Source organism: Balaenoptera physalus, assembly GCF_965194825.1.
Source record: "Balaenoptera physalus genome assembly, chromosome: 8".
NCBI classification, from domain to species: domain Eukaryota; kingdom Metazoa; phylum Chordata; class Mammalia; order Artiodactyla; family Balaenopteridae; genus Balaenoptera; species Balaenoptera physalus.
In genome coordinates, this window is record NC_138887.1 from 56,883,004 (window position 1) to 56,903,090 (window position 20,087).

The 20,087-nt window shown below is 37.9% G+C and overlaps 2 long non-coding RNA genes across 3 annotated transcripts in view; one reads left to right on the forward strand and one right to left on the reverse strand.

Annotated features, from left to right (window-relative positions):
* The window catches only part of LOC309665932, a 53,525-nt gene that overhangs the window by 22,785 nt on the left and 10,653 nt on the right, over positions 1-20,087 (forward strand). The window lies entirely within an intron of this gene.
* LOC309665935 overlaps positions 1-20,087 on the reverse strand; it is a 358,088-nt gene that overhangs the window by 1,555 nt on the left and 336,446 nt on the right. The gene's annotated exons all lie outside the window — the stretch shown is intronic.

A 20,087-nucleotide genomic window follows, 5' to 3' on the forward strand; every position in this document is an offset into this window, starting at 1 on the left:
AATATAAAATAAAAAGTATATCTGTGATTGGCACACTGTCACTTCCATTACATTCTATTAAGCTGTCACAGGGCCAACCCAGATTCAAGTGGGAAGGAAATAAACTCCATGTATTGATGGGAAGAATAATAAAAAGTGTTTGGCCATCTTTAGTCCAGCTACACATTATTATACATAAATTCATCAGACATGGAAAATACCCTAACCACTCCCCAGGATCCCCCAGATCTCATCCCATTACGGCATTAGGCTCAAAGTCCAGCACCTTTTTATCTAAATCAAGTTCCAGTGTAGATGAGGCTCTTCAGGCTCCTCTAGATATGAACTGGGAGACAAGTTACCTGACTCCCACAAACTCCATATGCAATGCTGAGACAAGGACCTTAGAATGGACATTCCATTCAAAAAACAGGGAGGCAAAGAGCAGTCACTGGTCCATAGAAATCGTAAAATTTAGCTGAGCACATGCCAGTTCCTTGATTAGGGCTCCTTCTGGCTTTCTTGGATTGATTCTCCAGCCTCTTGCCTTTACCTTCTGGGCTCCCGTCTCCCCCAGGTGGGTCATCCCTGTCCCTAAGAGCTATCCCACGTGTAGCTGACTAGCTTTCTCAGGCTGTGTCCTACTTGCAGGAAGTTGGGGTCTCAAAGGCCTGTTTTAATTTGGAATGATCACTGTTCCTTTTAGTACAAGCTGGTATAATCCCTTAGGGACTTTGTGGACTTCCTGAGTATAAAAAGAGTCCATTCTATTAGACAGAAGAGATGGAAATTTCTTTGAAAAAGGCCCCTCTCTACGTTGGACTGAGAGTTAGAAGCCTTGTTGTCTAGAAGAAAGTTTCAATGAGGTACCTAAATCTTTGTCAGTTCTTAACAAATGTTTTTATACCCACACACTTGAGATCTTAATTCTAAGATTGCATTTTTACTGGCAGTGCCTTGGAGTGTCTTTTGGAACAGACTAATTTAGAAGATAATTTTTATAATAATTACTCTCTAATGATTTACATTTTTTTCTTTCTTTTGCAAACATGGAAAGTGTTTGACACCGGCAACCAATCTTAATCTGCAATGACCTAGTGACAACAAATCTCTTGCTTATAAAAAAAAAAAACGAATTGCAGGAATAGAATAGTCTATTTCCATAGGTGGATTTCTCAAAGAATACAGGTAAGCATTTTATTTAGAGGATTCACACTAAAGGTACCCTCCCCCAGTCCATCAGCCTTTAGTAGCAAATCAATAGGTGAAGTTTAAAGTATCTTATAATTGCCTGAAGTATGAAGCAGCATTTTAAAAATTTCCTCACATCTGCTCTTTTGGAAGGATATAATCAAATGAAGTGATCTGCTGTTTCTCCAATTGCTAGATCAATTATTAATTTAAACTAGAGCTATATTTTTATGACAATTACCATAGACCCACATTTGTAAATAAGATAATATCTATAACTTGATCAAAATTCAGTATGCAAAGTGTTGACAAAATAAGCTTAAGAAATATGACATTGCTAATCACATTTCATAGCATTAGATTCTAAATGTTTTTAATCAACTTACAACATCAAAATAAAAGCAGGTTAAATGGAAATTAGAATATATTTAATGTGAAGAACTTTTGAAGTTATAAATAAGATGAACCTACAAGAAATGAAAGGGGGAAAATAAGTATATTGAGAGCTACTGTGATACTTGATTTGAGAGAATATAAATTGCCTTCTAGAGTAAATATATTTTCTTTTATGTTAAGACAAGCTCTATGAGAAATATTATATAACTGATTCAACATCTAATATTCTTTCTAATGCAACAGTTGATCTCAAGCTTTTTTTATTCCTTAAAAACCTTGTAAGTTTTTAAACTTCAGTTTTGAGCCTGGCTGGTGGTTTAGTGAGTAGCAATGATGTGCTAGGTATGGCTCCTGTTGGACCCAACTGTGAGCATCTCTTTCCAACATTTTGTACAAAATGTAGGCCATGATGAGAGTGTTTACACCATGGAAAAAAGGAAATACTGCAAATAAGGGTTTCCTGTTTCCCCAGAGAGTTGATTGTAATACATTTACCAGTATTATAACTGGTAAATATATATCAAAATATGTATCTAGATATTTTCTTGTGATGAGAACACTTAGGATTTATTCTCTTAACTTTTTAAAAAAATTTTTTTAATAAATTTATTTATTTATTCATTTATTTAATTTTTGGCTGCATTGGGTCTTCGCTGCTGCACACGGGCTTTCTCCAGTTGCAGTGAGCGGGGGCTACTCTTTGTTGCGGTGTGCAGGCTTCTTATTGTGGTGGCTTCTCTTGTTGCAGAGCACAGGCTCTAGGTGCGTGGGCTTCAGTAGTTGTGGCACACGGGCTTCAGTAGTTGTGGCTCGTGGGCTCTAGAGCGCAGGCTCAGTAGTTGTGGCGCACGGGCTTAGTTGCTCCACAGCATGTGGGATCTTCCTGGACCAGGGCTCGAACCCGTGTCCCCTGCATTGGCAGGAGGATTCTTAACCACTGCACCACCAGGGAAGCCTATATTCTCTTAACTTTTAAACATAGCATACAGCATTGTCAACTATAGTCATCATGTTGTACATTATATCTTGAGTACTTATTTATATTATAACTGGATGTTTGTGCCTTGTAACCACATTTATCTAATTTCCCCTAGCCCCAACTCCAACCTCTGGCAACCACAATTCTGATCTCTTTTTCTATGAATTTTGTTTTGGTTTTTTTTTTTAGATTTCTTATAAGTGAGATCATAACAGTATTTTTCTTTCTCTGTCTTATTTCACTTAGCATAATACCCTCAAGGACTAGCCACGTTGTCACAAGTGGCACTATTTCCTTTTTTTGGCTGAATAATATTCCTTTCAATATATATACAGGCATACCTCATTTTATCGTGCTTTGCTTTTTTGTACTTTGCAGATATTGTGTATTATACAACTTGAAGGTTTGTGGCAACCCTGCATCAAGTCTATAGGTGCCATTTTTCCAAAAGCATTTGCTCACTTTGTGTGTCTTGGTAATTTTTCCAATATTTTAAATGTTTTCATTTTTATTAACATTTGTTACGGTGACCTGTGATCAGTGATCTTTGACGTAACTGTTGTAATTGTTTTAGGATACCACAAAGTGCACCCATATAAGACATAGAACTTAATAGATAAATATGTTGTGTGTTCTGACTGGCCGTTCCCTCACCTCTCTCCATCTCCCTGGGCCTTCTTTATCATGTTCTTTGGTGTAATCACTGTAGGTTTTTCTCTTGTGGATACCATGAGTCTTACATTAAATATTATAAAATTATAACAATTTATTTTAAACTGATAACTTGGATAGAATTCCTAAACTTACACTTTTACTTCTCCTCCCCCTCACATTTTTGGTTACTGATGTTGCAATGTACATATTTTTATATTGGGTAACTAATAACAGATTACTGTAGTATAGTGTTTTTTTTTCCTACATTTGTTTTTTTAACTAGAGTTGTAAGTGGGTTATGCATCACCATTATCACATTACAGAATCTAACTGTGGCTATATATTTACCATTACCAGTAAGTTTTATGCTACTTTCTTAGAATCTTATGATATCAATTAGTGTCCTTTTACTTCTACTCAGAGAAGTCCCTTTAGCATTTCTTGTAAGGCGGGTCTAGTTTGGGAAAGCTTTTGTTTGGGAAAGTCTTTATCTGTCCTTCCCTTCTGAAGGACAGCTTTGCTGGGTGTAGAATGCTTGATTGACAGTTTTTTCTTTCAGTATTTTGAATATATCATCCATTCTCTCCTAGCCTGAAAAGTCTCTGTTGAGAAATTTGCCCAGCCATATGGGGGTTCCCTTCTATGTAACTTCTCTCTTGTGGCTTGTGGGTTTCAGAATTCTTTGTCTTTGACTTTTGACACATTGATTACAGTGTGTCTGGTGTGATCCTATTCAGGTTCAACTCTTTGGGGTCCTTTGGGCCTCATAGATTTGGATGTCCAATTCTTTCCCAAGAAACTTTAGGATGTTTTCAGCCAGTGTTATTTAAATATATTTTCTGTACATTTCTTTCTCTACTCTTTCTGAAATTCCCATACATATTGTGGATATTGTTTCTTTTTGATTTTTTTTTTTTTTGATCGTGTCCCATCAGTTCCATGGACTTTATTCACTCTTTTTCATTCTTTTTCCTTTTTGCTACTCTGACTGGATAATTTCAAATGTCCTCTCTTTTAGGTCATTGATTCTTTCTTCTGCATGGTCTAGTTTGCTTTTGAAGCTCTCTATTGAATTCTTTAGTCACTGTACTTTTCAGCTCTAGGACATCTTTTTGTGTGTGTTTGTGGTTTGTATGTGTGTGTGTGTTATTCTGTTTTTGGGTTTTTTTTTTTTTGATGGTTTCTATTTCTTTGTTGACCTTCTCTCTCTCTTTTTTTAAAATTCATTGTTTTCCTAATTTTGTTTGTCTGTGTGTTCTTGTAGTTCACTAAACTTCTTTAAGAAGATTATTATCAGTTCTTTGTCTGACAGTTCATAGACCTCCATTTCTTTAGGGTCAGTTATTGGAGCCTTATTACTTTCCTTTGGTGGTATACCATTTGGTCATGTACCTTATTTTTCATGATCCTTTATTCCTTATGTTTTTATCTGCATATTCAAGTAAGTGGTCTCCTCTTCCAGACTTTATGGGTTTGCTTTGGCAGAGACAGTTCTTTTTTTTTTTTTTTTTTTTTGTAGTTACTAGTTTATTTTATCATTTAATACCATAAAATATACCCAAACCTATTATAAAAAGTTAAAATTTATTAAAATTTACACACAAACACAGACCACACTCGGCACCATCTTCAGCTGAGAGAAATGTAATCAAATGTAAAGATGCAGTATTAAATCATAACTGCTTAGAATTAACTGTAGTATGTACTGTACTACTGTAATAATTTCATAGCCATCTCCTGCTGCTCTTGTGGCAAACTCAAGTGTTGCAAGTATCCGCTTAAAGCACCACGTGACACTAGTCATCTCCGTCTGAGGAGTTCATCTCTCGAGTAGGTTGCATATAGTAGCAAAGAGTATTCTCTCACAGTTCCTGCATACTTTTCATTGTATTTAGTGCAATACCACAAACCTTAAATAACAACATGGAACCCATACAAAATGCCACTAGTGGTGCTGGAGGTGCTCCTAAGAAGGAGAGAAAAGTCATGACATTACACATATAAGAAAAATTTGAATTGCTTGATACAGAGACAGTTCTTTTTTTTTTTTTTTTATAAATTTATTTATTTACTTATTTATTTTTGGCTGTGTTGGGTCTTTGGTGCTGTGTGCAGGCTTTCTCTAGTTGCGGCAAGCGGGGGCTACTCTTTGTTGTGGTGTGCAGGCTTCTCATTGCGGTGGCTTCTCTTGTTGCGGAGCACAGGCTCTAGGTGCACAGGCTTCAGCAGTTGTGGCATGTGGGCTCAGTAGTTGTGGCTTGCGGGCTCTGGAGCACAGGCTCAGTAGTTGTGGCGCACAAGCTTAGTTGCTCTGCGGCATGTGGGATCTTCCCGGGCCAGGGCTTGAACCCGTGTCCCTTGCATTGGCAGGCAGATTCCCAACCACTGCGCCACCAGGGAAGCCCCAGAGACAGTTCTTTACCAGTCAGCTCAGTTTAAGTAACTAGGCATATCTGTTGGTAATGTCATTTAGAAAATGGAGCTTGCTACCAGGGTGTATTTAGCGGCAAGGTTGCTGCTACCTGAACTCTGATGTTGGGGAGGCTGCCAATGGCTGATAACAGTTGGATAGGACTGCCTACCCAGTTCCCTGCCCAAGCAAGGCTGTACGATAAGCTCCATGGTTGCCTGGGTTCTCCTGTCAGGCTTTCTAGACAGTTGGGACTCGGTACTATACTCAGTGGTAAATGGGGCTATGAATTAGCTTCTGTGCCTGGCAAGGCAGAGGGAAGGAGCCTGGGGCCTGCACAGTTTGTTGTCTGGAGACCCAACTCAGGTAAGAGTGTGCACTGACTCCCCTGACCAGGTGAAGTCACCAGTTTTGCTCCGCAGATGTAGAAAACCACGGGCTGTACTCTCTGTTCAAGCGCCAATGTAAGCAGGGCTGTTGAATGTACTATGCAGCTTCCTGTGTGTTCTGGTTAGGTTCCTTGGTTGGACAGGTTAAAGACTCTTCAGCAATGAGGGAGGCTGTGAATTAGTTACCCTGCTATGGTGCAGTGGGAGAACCATCTCCAAGACCAGTAAAGCTCTTTGTTTGTGGTCTTGACTCAACCTGACCCATGCCCCAAGTTCCCTGGCTGAATAGGGCCACTGGCTTTACCCTGCAGATTATCTGCTCTGCTTGCTGGACTCTCTCTTCAAGCACTGGTGGACTATGCAGTTTTCTAGGTATTTTGGCCAATCTTTATAGTAGGGCATGGCTGGGAGCTTCACTCAGCAGTGGGTGGGGCTGTGACTCAGCTTTCCTGCCTGGGCAGGATGGGCCAGCTCCAAGCACCTCCCAGGGAGAGGAGCTATTTTAGGCAGTGAGTAGGGCTATGCATTAACTTCCCTGCCTGGGTATAGCAGGGTACCCTTCACACTCAGAACTGGCTTTTCTCTGGGGGTAACCAACTTTGCCTGTTGGACTCTGTGCTCAAGTGTTGTTGGGCTACATAGCTTCCAGGTGTTCTTGCAGCCCTTCTAGTCAGGGCTGGGGTTACACTCAGTAGTGTGCTAGCCTATAGTTTCCTGGTCACAATGTGCCACTGACTTAGTTCTGCAGATGAGAAAAGTTGCTGGTTAGGGTTACTGCTTGGGCTCTGCAGGTAGGAGCTCAGTCTGCCAAGAGATGAGTGCTTGTTGTTGCAGACTCCTCCTCTCTTCTTCATCACTGTCAGATTCCTAGTGGTTGAGTCCTGCAAATACCCCTGCAGTCCTCATGGGGCAAGACAAGAGTGCTGGCTCCTGAGAAGGTGGGGGAGCTGGATATCACCCCTAGGCTTTCTTTTCTCATTGGAGGAATCATACACTCAGAAGAGACCCCTCTATGTGGTACTGCACCAGCCTGGGGGAGGGCACTGCTCAGCCTCACTCCCATATTCTAGAATTCCTTCAGTCATGTTTCGTTCATGAATACTTTTTAGTTGTTCTTCTTGTGAGGGGGAGTGAAGTGAGCAACGACCTATGTTGCCATCATGGTGACCAAAAATCAGATTATATGATTTTTATCATTCTATCAATGTGGTGTTTCACATTTATTGATTTGTATATGTTGAACCATCCTTGCATTCCAAGAATAAATCCTACTTGGTTATTGTGTATAATCCTGTTAGTATTTTGTTGAATTTGGTTTACTGATAGTTGAGATTTTTTATATGTGTATTCATCAGGGATATTGGTCTGTAGTTTTATTGTAGTATCCTTATATGACTTTGATATCAGGGTAATGGTGGCCTTGTAAAATGAATTTAGGAGGGTTCCCTCTTCAATTTTTTGGAAGGTTTTGAGAAGTATTGGTGTAAGTCTTTAAATTTTTTTGTAGAATTCACCAGTGGAACCGTCTGGTCCTTGGGTTTTCTGTGTTGGGTGGTTTTGATTACTGATTCAGTCTCCTTAGTTGTTACCGGTCTGTTTAGATTTTCTTCCAGATTCAGATTTGGTAGGTTGAATGTCTCTAGGAATTTATCTATTTCTTCTATGTTATCCAATTTATTGGCATATAGTTGTTATGGTAGTCTCTTATGATCATTTGTATTTCTACAGTATCAGTTGTAGTTTTGACTTTCAGTTTTGACTTTATATATTTGAGTCTTTTCTTCTTGGTTAGTCTTGCTAGAGTATTGTAAATTTTGTTCATCTGTTTGAAAAACTAGCTGTAAGTGTTCTTCCTATTGTTTTTCTTGTTTATTTTATTTTATTATTTTTTCTACTCTGATCTTTGTTATTTCCTTTCCTCTCCTCACTTTGGGCTTAGTTTGATCTTTTTCTGATTCCCGAGTTCTAGTTTTAGGTTGCTTCTTTGCTTAATATTTTCTTAATATTTGCATTTATCACTATAAACTTCCCTCTAAGAACTGATTTTGCAGCACTGCATAAGTTTTGGTGTGCCGTGCTTTCATTTTCATTAGTTTTGAGATTTTTTTTTTGATCTCTCTTTTGATTTCTTCTTTGACCCATTGGTTGTTTAGGAGCGTGTTGTTTAATTTCTACATATTTGTAGATTTTTCCAGCTTTCCTCTTGTTGTTCATATCTAGTTTCATACCATGTGGTTAGAAAAACTCCTTGGTATGATTTCATTGTTCTTAAATTTGATAAGACCTGTTTTTTGTACTATCATATGGTCTGTCCTGGAGAATGTTCTGTGTGTAATTCAGAAGACTGTGTATTCACCTTATTTTGGATGGAATGTTCTATAAATGTACGTTAGGTCCATTTAGTCTAATGCCTGGTACATGTCCAATGTTTCCTTGTTGATTTTCTGTCTGGATGATTTATCCATTGCTGGAAGTGGGGTATTGAAGTCCTTTTTAATTATTGGTGTCTATTTCTCCCTTCAAATCTGTTTGCATTTACTTAATATATTTATATACTCCAGTGTTGATCCATATATATTCATGATTGTTATATCCTCTTGATAATTGACTCTTTTATCATTTTCTGTTGACCTATTTGTGGGTTATTGTCTATTTTGTCCAATAAGTATAGCTACCCCCCTGTTTCTTTCTGTTTGCACTTGCATGAAATATCTTTTTCCATCACTTCTCTCTGAGTGTCCTTAAAGCTGAAGTGAGCCTCTTGTAGACAGCAGATAAGTGGGTCTTGTTTTTTTAAATCCATCTGTGCCTTTTGAATTCATCTATTTACATTTAGTGTTATTATTTCTATGTAAGGACTTAATAATGATTGTTTTCTGTTTATTTTGTATTTCAATTGTTTTTCTCTCTGTTTCTGCCTACATTTGTAAATTGGTGCTTTTCCCTGCTGGCATGCTCTTTTCTCCCTTTCTTTATTTTTTGTGCATTTACTCTAGGTTTTTGCTTCACAGTTACCGTGAGGCTTACGTAAGATACGTCATAGGTAAAACAGTCCATTTTAAGCTGACAGCAACTTTGATCATCTACAAAACGTTCACCATTTTACTTCCCACCTTTTGTATTTTTGATATCATTATTTACCTCTTTTCATACTGTATACTTGTTAAAAAATAATAGTATCTATAATTGTTTTTAATACTCTTTTTCATTGACTTTTATGCTATAGTTAAGTGGTTAACCTATCATCATATTACAGAATTAGTTTCGTAAATGTGACTACTATATATTTACTTTCCAGAGTGTTGGATATTTTTCCATGTTTTCATTTCACTGATGAGTGGTTTTTAATTTTATCTTGAAGAACTCCTTTGAGCCCTTCTTGCAAGGCAGATCTGGCAGTGATGAACTCCTTCAACTGTTATTTGTCTGGAAAAGTTCTTTATTTCTCCTTCATATCTGACATATATCTTTGCCTGATAGAATATTCTTGGCTGGCAGTTTTTTTTCTTTAATCACTTCAAGAATGTCATCCCACTGTCCTGGTCTTACAGGGTTGAGATATCCAATGATAGCCTAATGGGAGTTACTTTGTAGGTTATAATGTTCTTATCCCTGGGTACTTTAGAATTCTTTATCTTCGATTACTAGATCTTTGATGATTCTAAGTTAATTTTATCTTTGATGATGACAGTGTCATTATAATGTGTTTTAGAAGGTCTTTCTACATTTAGATAATGGGTGATCTACTAGCTTTCTACTAGCTTTGTAAACTTGGATGTCGAACTCTCCCCACATTGGGGATGTTCTCAGCTATTATTTCTTTAAATAAACTTTCTGCTCCTTTCTCCCTCTCTTCTCTTTCTGGAAATTCAATTATTCTAATATCTGTACACTTGATAGTGTCCTGTGGATCATGTAGGCTGTCTTACCTCCTTTTCATTCTTTTCTTTTTTGAACATTTTATTTTATTTTTAAATTTTTGACTGTGTTGGGTCTTCATTGCTGCACGCAGGCTTTCTCTAGTTGCAGCAAGCAGGGGCTACTCCTCATTGCTGTGAGTGGCCTTTCATTGCGGTGGCTTCTTTTGTTACAGAGCATGGGCTCTAGGCACGCGAGCCTCAGTAGTTGTGGCACGCAGGCTCAGTAGTTGTGGCTCACGGGCTCTAGAGTGCAGGCTCAGTAGTTGTGGCACACAGGCTTAGTTGCTCTGTGGCATGTGGGAATCTTCCCAGACCAGGGGTCGAACCTGTGTCCTCTGCATTGGCAGGCGGATTATTTTGTTTTGTTTTGTTTTATTTATTTATTCATTCATTTATTTATTTATTTTTATACAGCAGGCTCTTATCAGTCATCAGTTTTATACACATCAGTGTATACATGTCAATCCCAATCGCCCAATTCATCACACCACCACCACCACCCCCCCCCCCCGCTGCTTTCCCGCTTTGGTGTCCATACGTTTGTCCTCTACATCTGGGTCTCAATTTCTGCCCTGCAAACCGGTTCATCTGTACCATTTTTCTAGGTTCCACATATATGCGTTAATATACGATATTTGTTTTTCCCTTTCTGACTTACTTCACTCTGTATGACAGTCTTTAGATCCATCCACATCTCAACAAATGACCCAATTTTGTTCCTTTTTATGGCTGAGTAGTATTCCATTGTATATATCAAGCACATCTTCTTTATCCATTCGTCTGTCGATGGGTATTTAGGTTGCTTCCATGACCTGGCTATTGTAAATAGTGCTGCAATGAACATTGGGGTGCATGTGTCTTTTTGAATTATGGTTTTCTCTGGGTATATGCCCAGTAGTGGGACTGCTGGGTCATATGGTAATTCTGTGTTTAGTTTTTTAAGGAACCTCCATGCTGTTCTCCATAGTGGCTGTATCAATTTATATTCCCACCAACAGTGCAAGAGGGTTCCCTTTTCTCCACACCCTCTCCAGCATTTGTTGTTTGTAGATTTTGTGATGATGCCCATTCTAACTCATGTGAGGTGATACCTCATTATAGTTTTGATTTGCATTTCTCTAATAATTAGTGATGTTGAGCAGCTTTTCATGTACTTCCTGGCCATCTGTATGTCTTCTTTGGAGAAATGTCTGTTTAGGTCTTCTGCCCATTTTTGGATTGGGTTGTTTGTTTTTTTACTATTGAGCTGCATGAGCTGTTTATATATTTTGGAGATTGATCCTTTGTCCGTTGATTCGTTTGCAAATATTTTCTCCCATTCTGAGGGTTGTCTTTTCGTCTTGTTTATGTTTTCCTTTGCTGTGCAAAAGCTTTGAAGTTTCATTAGGTCACATTTGTTTATTTTTGTTTTTATTTCCATTACTCTAGGAAGTGGATCAAAAAAGATCTTGCTGTGATTAATGTCAGAGTGTTCTTCCTATGTTTTCCTCTAAGAGTTTTATAGTGTCCGGTCTTACATTTAGGTCTCTAATCCATTTTGAGTTTATTTTTGTGTATGGTGTTAGAGAGTGTTCTAATTTCATTCTTTTACATGTAGCTGTCCAGTTTTCCCAGCACCACATATTGAAGAGGATGTCTTTTCTATTATATATTCTTGCCTCCTCTGTCATAGATTAGTTGACCATAGGTGCGTGGGTTTATCTCTGGGCTTTCTATCTTGTTCCATTGATCTGTGTTTCTGCTTTTGTGCCAGTACCATACCGTCTTGATTACTTGTAGCTTTGTAGTATAGTCTGAAGTCAGGGAGTCTGATTCCTCCAGCTCTGTTTTTTTCCCTCAAGACTGCTTTGCCTATACGGGGTCTTTTGTACCTCCAAGCAAATCTTAAGATTTTTTGTCCTAGTTCTGTAAAAAATGCCATTGGTAATTTGATAGGGATTGCATTGAATCTATAGACTGCTTTGGGTAGTATAGTCATTTTCACAATATTGATTCTTCCAATCCAAGGACATGGTATATCTCTCCATCTGTTGGTATCATCTTTAATTTCTTTCATCAGTGTCTATGGTTTTCTGCATACAGGTCTTTTGTCTCCCTAGGTAGGTTTATTCCTAGGTATTTTATTCTTTCTGTTGCAAAGGTAAATGGGAGTGTTTCCTTAATTTCTCTTTCAGATTTTTCATCATTAGTGTATAGGAATGCAAGAGATTTCTGTGCATTGATTTTGTATCCTGCTACTTTACCAAATTCATTGATTAGCTCTAGTAGTTTTCTGATGGCATCTTTAGGATTCTCTATGTATAGTATCATGTCATCTGCAAACAGTGACAGTTTTACTTCTTCTTTTCCAATTTGTATTCCTTTTATTTCTTTTTCTTCTCTGATTGCTGTGGCTAGGACTTCCAACACTATGTTGAATAATAGTGGCAAGAGTGGACATCCTTGTCTTGTTCCTGATCTTAGAGGAAATGCTTTCAGTTTTTCACCATTGAGAATGATGTTTGCTGTGGGTTTGTCGTATATGGCCTTTATGATGTTGAGGTAGGTTCCCTCTTTGCCCACTTTCTGGAGAGTTTTTATCATAAATGGGTGTTGAATTTTGTCAAAAGCTTTTTCTGCATCTATTGAGATGATCATATGGTTTTTCTTCTTCAGTTTGTTAATATGGTGTATCACCTTGATTGATTTGCGTATATTGAAGAATCCTTGCATCCCTGGGATAAATCCAACCTGATCATGGTGTATGATCCTTTTAATGTGTTGCTGGATTCTGTTTGCTAGTATTTTGTTGAGGATTTTTGCATCTATATTCATCAGTGATATTGGTCTATAATTTTCTTTTTTTTGTAGTATCTTTGTCTGGTTTTGGTATCAGGGTGATGGTGGCCTCGTAGAATGGTTTTGGGAGTGTTCCTTCCTCTGCAATTTTTTGGGAGAGTTTGAGAAGGATGGGTGTTAGCTCTTCTCTAAATGTTTGGTAGAATTCACCTGTGAAGCCATCTGGTCCTGGACTTTTGTTTGTTGGAAGATTTTTAATCACAGTTTCAATTTCATTACTTGTGATTGGTCTGTTCATATTTTCTGTTTCTTCCTCGTTCAGTCTTGGAAGGTTATACCTTTCTAAGAATTTGTCCATTTCTTCCAGGTTGTCCATTTTATTGGCATAGAGTTGCTTGTAGTAGTCTCTTAGGATGCTTTGTATTTCTGCAGTGTCTGTTGTAACTTCTCCTTTTTCATTTCTAATTTTATGGATTTGAGTCCTCACCCTCTTTTTCTTGATGAGTCTGGCTAAAGGTTTATCAACTTTGTGTATCTTCTCAAAGAACCAGCTTTTAGTTTTATTGACCTTTGCTATTGTTTTCTTTGTTTCTATTTCATTTATTTCTGCTCTGATCTTTATGATTTCTTTCCTTCTGCTAACTTTGTGTTTTGTTTGTTATTCTTTCTCTAGTTCCTTTAGGTGTAAGGTTAGATTGTTTACTTGAGATTTTTCTTGTTTCTTGAGGTAGGCTTGTATAGCTATAAACTTTCCTTTTAGAACTGCTTTTGCTGCATCCCATAGGTTTTGGATCATCATGTTTTCATTGTCATTTGTCTCTAGGTATTTTTTGATTTCCTCTTTCATTTCTTCAGTGATCTCTTGGTTATTTAGTAACGTATTGTTTAGCCTCCGTGTGTTTGTGTTTTTTATGTTTTCTTCCCTGTAATTCATTTCTAATCTTACAGCGTTGTGGTCAGAAAAGATGCTTGGTATGATTTCAATTTTCTTAAATTTACTGAGGCTTGATTTGTGACCCAAGATGTGATCTATCCTGGAGAATGTTCCTTGCGCACTTGAGAAGAACGTGTATTCTGCTGTTTCTGGATGGAATGTCCTATAAATATCAATTAAATCTATCTGGTCTATTGTGTCATTTAAAGCTTCTGTTTCCTTATTTATTTTCATTTTGGATGATCTGTCCATTGGTATAAGTGAGGTGTTAAAGTCCCCCACTATTATTGTGTTACTGTCAATTTCCTCTTTTATAGCTGTTAGCAGTTGCCTTATGTATTTAGGTGTTCCTATGTTGGGTGCATATATATTTATAATTGTTATGTCTTCTTCTTGGATTGATCCCTTGATCATTATGTAGTGTCCTTCCTTGTCTCTTGTAGCATTCTTTATTTTAAAGTCTATTTTATCTGATATGAGTATTGCTACTCCAACTTTCTTTTGATTTCCTTTTGCATGGAATATCTTTTTCCATCCCCTCCCTTTCAGTCTGTATGTGTCCCTAGGTCGGAAGTGGGTCTCTTGTAGATAGCATATATATGGGTCTTGTTGTTGTATCCATTCAGCAAGCCTGTGTCTTTTGGTTGGAGCATTTAATCCATTCACGTTTAAGGTAATTATCGATATGTATGTTCCTATGACCATTTTCTTAATTGTTTTGGGTTTGTTTTTGTAGGTCCTTTTCTTATCTTGTGTTTCCCACTTAGAGAAGTTCCTTTAGCATTTGTTGTAGAGCTGGTTTGGTGGTGCTGAATTCTCTTAGCTTTGGCTTGTCTGTAAAGCTTTTGATTTCTCCATCATTTCTGAATGAGATCCTTGCCAGGTAGAGTAATCTTGGTTGTAGGTTCTTCCGTTTCATCACTTTAAGTATATCATGCCCCTCTCTTCTGGCTTGTAGGGTTTCTGCTGAGAAATCAGCTGTTAACCTAATGGGAGTTCCCTTGTATGTTATTTGTCATTTTTCCCTTGCTGCTTTCAATAATTTTTCTTTGTCTTTAAGTTTTGCCAATTTGATTACTATGTGTCTCGGCGTGTTTCTCCTTGGGTTTATTCTGTATGGGACTCTCTGTGATCCCTGGACTTGGGTGGCTATTTCCTTTCCCATGTTATGGAAGTTTTCGACTATAATCTCTTCAAATATTTTCTCGGGTCCCTTCTCTTTCTCTTCTCCTTCTGGGACCCCTATAATGCAAATGTTGTTGCATTTAATGTTGTCCCAGAGGTCTCTTTGGCTGTCTTCATTTCTTTTCATTCTTTTTTCTTTATTGTGTTCCACAGCAGTAAATTCCACCATTCTGTCTTCCAGGTCACTTATCCGTTCTTCTGCCTCAGTTATTCTGCTATTGATTCCTTCTAGTGTAGTTTTCATTTCAGTTATTGTATTGTTCATCTCTGTTTGTTTGTTCTTTAATTCTTCTAGGTCTTTGTTAAACATTTCTTGCATCTTCTCGATCTTTGCCTCCATTCTTTTCCGAGGTCCTGGATCATCTTCACTCTCATCATTGTGAATTCTTTTTCTGGAAGGTTGCCTATCTCCACTTCATTTAGTTGTTTTTCTGGGGTTTTATCTTGCTCCTTCATCTGGTACATAGCCCTCTGCCTTTTCATCTTGTCTATCTTTCTGTGAAGGTGGTTTTTGTTCCACAGGCTGCAGGATTGTCGTTCTTTTTGCTTCTACTGTCTGCCCTCTGGTGGATGAGGCTATCTCGGCAGGCAGATTCTTAACCACTGTGCCACCAGGGAAGTCCCTCTTTTTTTTCTTTTTTCTCCTCCTACTGGGTTATTTCAAAGTTCCTGTCCTCTGAGCATTGATCCTATCTTCTGTTTGTTCTGTTCTACTGTAGATGCTCTCTATCGCATTTCTCATTTTGTTTAATGAATTCTTCAGCTCTAGAACTTGTTTGGTTCTTTTTCATGATTTCTGTCTCTGTTAAATTTCTCATTTTGTTCATGAATTGTTTTCCTGATTTTGTTGGCTTTCTATGTTTTCCTGCAGCATGTTTTCTCAAAAAAGCTATTTTTTATCAGCTAAGTCGCCATTTGCATGCTTTTGAATTTGGTTACTGGAGGGGAGGATTGTTATCTTCTAGTGATGACATGTTTCCTTAATTTTTCATGTTCTTGGAGCTTTGCATTGCTGTTTTCACATTTGAAGCAGTAGAGTCCTCAAATCTTTACTTGTCTTCTGGTGGGAGATAGTCTTCATTTGTCTTGTTTATAGCTGGTACTTGTATGGATACACCTGCTCCATACATTTTGTGGCAGAATTTTTAAGCTTGCATGTTCTCTCTGGTTCTTACAACTTCCCAGTCTGGCTACTGGAAACGTCTCTTTTTTGTTTCCCAGAAGGTGGTAACATAGCTCAAGCTTGTAGTTTGTCATTAGTGCACAGACCCTGGCCTGTTTCCTGAGCTAACTCCCTGTCTATCAGAGTTTGTTTTCACAGCGGCACTTGAAAGTGCTGGAGCACACCAGGAGCTGGCCACAGAGTGGGGAGAGGTGTGGGTTTAGCACTTGGGGCATTGGGGTGTTTGTAGTCCCACTAGGGAGATCCCTTGGTATGTGGTTCTGCCAGAGGCTCATGGGTGTAGTTCCTGCTTAGTGTAGTCAGCAGGAACTGTGTCCCTGTAATGCCCTTTGATACTCTTATCTGCCTCTTTCTAGCTTTCCTCCCTCCCCCCAATCATGGGTGTCCCACCTCAGTGCCTTAGTTCTTCTGAAGAGAGGTGGGTTTCTCCAGCTGCATCTGGCACCACTGTAGTACCAGGGCACTCATTTATGGCTATCCTTTTCCCCTATGGGAGAGGTTGTCACTCCCACATAGACAGCTGCATGCAGTGTTGCTTTGGTGAGGGCAGGGGAGGGAGGGCTGCTGGTAAAATTCTTACGATCTTCGCTATGTCCAAATTTGTGGGCTTTTCTTTTTGCCTCCAACAGTGTACTTGAATTCCCCTTTAGGAAGCTGGACTTCTGTTTCTCTCTGGTCTAATTTTCTGTCCAGGTCAGAGGGGATTGGACAGGTGTGTTGCTCTGCTTTTTCTACAGTGTGTACCAAGGTCTGTCTGCCTATTACCAGATGCACAAGAGGGCAAGACTCTTTCTGGGTCCCTTGGCATGTGGTGTTAGATCTCACAACTCCCACACAGACATTTTTGTTTGTGGATGGATGTCTAATTCTTTGCCGAATAGGGGGGACAAAAAGGACTATCTTATGTCACATGATGCTGATGCTGTGTTCCAGATATTACTGATCTTAATTAACAACAGTCACACGTTTTCAGGCAAGGGATATGCATCATTCAGAATTCTAAATATAGAACCACTGATGGAAGTGCAAATGGGTGGACAGTTATACATAAAACTCAAAATATATGCATAGTATTAAAACTCATTGTAAAGAAATATCAGACGTTCACGTAATTTATGATAAAATATTTATAAAAACATTTTGGTACAATTAAAGAAATGTAGGCCAGCTAGGTCTTTGTTGTTTATCTATTTTATATATAGTAGTGTGTATCTGTTAATCCCAGACTCCTAATTTATCCCCCTTTCCCCTTTCTTAACCATAAATTTGTTTTCTGTATCAACACACCACTTTTTCTTAATCTACCAGCAGGAACACTTAGGAGAGTTTCAAAATGCCAATCAGCAAACCATGCTTTGTCCCTTCCTAACCAGAAATACCAGCATGGGTTCTTTCAGCCTCCTCACTGTTGTGCAAAACTTGACCAAAACCCACCATACTTATGGGGCTAAGAATGGCCGCTCAAGTAATAGTAAAAGGTCAGATACACATTAGCCTCATAACTCCAAAGAATTATATTAAAGCATTGTTTCAAATAGAATGATATGCCTATCATTGATGACGTAGGATATGTCTAGATTAGGAGTCTAAAAGACTTCAGGCCATGGGTCATATCTGGTCTGCTGTCTGTTTTTGTAACTATGGTTTTATTTGAACACAACCATGCCCACTGGTTTACATTGCTGTCTGTGGCTGCTGTTGCACTGGAATAGCAGAGTTGAGATGTACAGAGACTGTATGCCCTGCAAAAACTAAATCGTTACCTGGCTGTTCACAGAAAAAGTTTGTTGATCCTTGGCTTAAATGTCACATATTTATGGTTGTATATTAATGTTATTGTTTAATAGAGTATATGTGTGTATATGTGTGCACATACATATGTATATATAATACACACACACATATATATATATATGACACACACACATGTATAATACCAAACTGATTTAAAACTATGGTTGTTCGAAATGGGGCTTCTTTTATTTAAAACGTGAGCTGAAAATGACATATACAAATAATGGTACAGGTGATGCATAGATATGAAAATTATGAATAAAATTAAACTGAGAAACCTGTTTTAAGAATAAACGGTCTGCAGTGTAAACTCTCTCAATTTTATATTAGTTTAAAAGATTGGCAGTAGGCAACAGTAAAAGCATGGAATGATTTGAAGACTGAGACTTATCAGTGGCCACAGGAAATCTCGGGGTTAAACTGTCCATACTAGATACACACACATAAACCTATCAGAGTCAATAGACACAAGAATGCACGCACATAATTCTGAAGGATACACATAACAGTGGCAATCAGTGTCCTTGCCAGTAATATACAGGTTGTTCTGTGTAAGGAAAGGTTTTTCTTCAACATATAATTTCAGCATTACATATTTTTATAAATATTCTATGCTTTACTCTCAACCCTATTCTTTATGCAATACAACATTTTAAAGAACTTGCTTGAAGCTAGGACTCCCCAAATAAGATATATTTACGTCAATAAAAAGTGCAAAGTAAAACATATCCAAAGATTTGATGAAACTAAATCTATATGAAGCTATTTAAGACTGTGAGTCGACTTAAATCACAATTTTACCCTATGAAAGCTTCAAAAACACTCATCAATTTACCAGAACAAAGAAAAGAGAAGGGTGGGGATATCTTGAGTCTAATTAATTTGACCTCTAAACACTGTGTATTGTCATATGATTGAGGAAAGGGACTGTGTCATACTGCTTTAGTATTCCCAGCACCTAACACAATGCCCAGCATATGGAAGCACTCAGAACATTTGCTGAATGGATGTATTAGGAAGCGTACATTTTTCTTGTCTGAATTTCCTTTCTTGAGGTTATTTAAAGAGAAAGAAAACCAGTTTTTTTCTAGACCTCAAAGTTCATTATGAGCAAATTAGTTAATGGCTTTCTAAAGATACTTTAGAAATATAGGATGATATTTCATGGAATATTAATGTTTAAGCTCTTTGGAAATAAGAATTATAGACCTGGATACTAAAAAGAAGAAGTCAAAAATGTTTGACCTGCAAAACGGTATACTTTGAGGTTTGGCTGACACAGTAACATTACTCTGTTCCTTCCCAACTGGTTCAGCCTTCTCTGCTCCTCTAGGTGGCTGGAGCAAATGCATCCTTGACCCAAAATGAAATGTTTCATCTGCTAGTTTAAAGGCTGTTTAAAAAATAACGACTTTGCTTTTAGCAGTCAATGCTTTCCTCTGAAATACTCTGCTGATTCACAAAGCTGTCTGAGAAATTCATGATGTCGCTGCAGTATCAGCCTGAATGAGGATAAAGTACCCATTTGGAGATCAGAAAATTTACTTTATTGGCTAAAGGGCTACTCCCCTTTGGTATAAAGAGAGGCATTAGAAAATCTATTAAGACTGAGTTATATTCTGCAGTCACCATCTTTTCTTGTTGCAATTAGTATTTCATTTTAATTGTGCTGCTGTATAATTTCTTATGAAAAGCTATTCAGTGTGAACTCAGAACATGTTTTTTTCCCCCCAATAGACTGTGGGTCCGTGGAACACTTTGTACAATTCCATGGGTTATAAAGAGAGGTACGGCAACTTTTACTTTACGAGGTCAAGGAACTTAGGGCATATTTGAAGTGTTTTCCTCTTATATCTACCTCTTTTGTTGTTATTCTTGCTGCTCTAACAGGAAAATGGATATATGTATCTTTTGGACTCAAGCTGTAGTTTGGAATGCCTAGTGAATTAGAGTCTGCTTGTCTCTCATTTTTGAGGCCACTCCGTATAGATGATCCCTGGCAGCATGTTCATAGCTTCTTTTTATAAAATACAGACAGTTTCTTCTCTTAGAGAAAAAAACTGAAACTTTTTTCTATATTTTATACCTTTCTTTACCTATCAGACACTTCTAATAACTATTCTACATAGCCTCTCCAATTTCGTCAATCACTGAGCAGTTATTCAGCACTTACTATATGACAGGTTTTTTGGTTTGTTTTTGTTTTTAAGGTATGCTGGTTAAAATATAAATAAAACATTCTCTGCCCTAAGAAGCACATAGTATTTTGGGAAAGACAGACATGTAAGCAATTAA